The sequence below is a fragment of the Stegastes partitus genome, unplaced genomic scaffold (assembly GCF_000690725.1).
Source record: "Stegastes partitus isolate 25-593 unplaced genomic scaffold, Stegastes_partitus-1.0.2 Scaffold263, whole genome shotgun sequence".
NCBI classification, from domain to species: domain Eukaryota; kingdom Metazoa; phylum Chordata; class Actinopteri; family Pomacentridae; genus Stegastes; species Stegastes partitus.
In genome coordinates this window covers 495,747-497,356 of record NW_007577994.1, presented here as the reverse complement: position 1 = coordinate 497,356, position 1,610 = coordinate 495,747, and the positions used below count along the sequence as shown (strand labels likewise).

General features: G+C 44.7%; 1 protein-coding gene across 1 annotated transcript in view; it reads right to left on the bottom strand.

The window, feature by feature from the left end:
• nrg2b (neuregulin 2b) overlaps nt 1–1,610 on the bottom strand; it is a 65,946-nt gene that overhangs the window by 56,353 nt on the left and 7,983 nt on the right. The window lies entirely within an intron of this gene.

The following is a 1,610-nucleotide window of genomic DNA, read 5'->3' as shown; positions in this document are numbered from 1 at the left end:
GTGCAGAGGTATAATGCTCTGTTGAGACAAGGACAGTGAGAGAGACAGAAGGAGAGAGAAACAGAAGAGAAAGCGACACACAGAGGGTGTCTGAAATAGACACAGATAACGCAACAAAGAGGGGAAAAGGATGAGACAGACAAGTGAGAGGCCACACACACACACACACACACACACACACACACACACACACACACACAGACACACAAAGAGTCTTGTCAACCCACTGATCCGACCTGTGAATCTCCGTGTATGCATCATACAGCACATGCATAAGTTCCCCCTTTACTCCGGCTTAAGGTGGAACGCCTCCTAATGAAGGAATCCATGCAGCGTTGATGACAGACGAACCCACAAACCAGCTTCTGCTACGTCTGCGTTATAACACAGACCCGAATCTGCGAGCGGCGAAAAGAAAAAAAAACACGTAACGAAAGCCTAAATTCGCTGTTTTAAAACCTCGTTCTCGGCTGTGGCCTTGGATGTGTTTCCCGTTGCAAGGATTGTTTTGACATGCTGCCCCAGAGCAAAAATCTCCTAATTCTGGGATTTGGAGATCAATGCCACAGTGGTTCTGCCCTCCAGCTGCTGCACACACTGATGTGAACCTGAGCTGAGAGACAGCAGCGCATGTTAACAGAGAAAAACTCAACACGTCCTCGTACCTGAACGACAGAACGAGTCGATCCACAATGACTCCAGAAATTATACACATGCATAAAGAGACGTAATTCTGCATTTGAGGTCTGTGTGGGACACTAATTCTCACATGTAGTTGACTTTTATTTCAGTTTTCTGACTATTATTTTCATTTTCAGACACTTTGTGGTCAGGTTTAGGCGCTATCAAGTGGATCAAACTGCTTGGTTTCGGACTGTGGTTAAAATACAGCCTTCTACATCTGCAACGAACAATGACGACACCGCCGGCTTTCTGAAAAGTTAGGATGTTTTTACATGCACTTATTCAAAAGATTGCAGGATGTCACATACATAAACATTGGTCATTTTTATTTCCCTTGAACGACTGAGCCGTGTTGTTGTTGTTTTTGCCGGCGAAGTCAAGCTGCAAAAATCATGCTGCTCTTTCTAATTTGCTGATGTGAAGCAAACATGCAAACACAGTTGTATCTGGACGAGTCGTGGAATCCAAATAGCTAAATCGTATGCAGGCATGCTGTCCACAGTTACACACTCTACAGACAGAGCACTTCATAGATTTATTATGCACCAGTTCTACACACTTTAACACAGACGTTGTTTTAGGTCGGCTACAGACTGCGCGATTTTAACGATCTTATAAGTTCACAGCTAGCTATACTGTACGACATGAATGTAATAAACTTTAGCCACGACAAAGTTTGCTGTGTGTTGATTGTATGATGAACTCGCAGCCTACTATGTACGTGAGTCGACGTGAATGCGCAAGAATAACACGTCATAAGTGTGCACCATCCATCCACGAAAAGAAACTAGCAAAGCACGAACGGAGCCCTCGCCCTTGTGGCATTTATGTGCTTGGAGAGAAACCCCAAAAAAGGAGGAGGAGAATATGGACGTGGCTCAGAAAGAGAGGCCAACTTGGGAAGAGAGCTAGTGTTGTGCTGATCA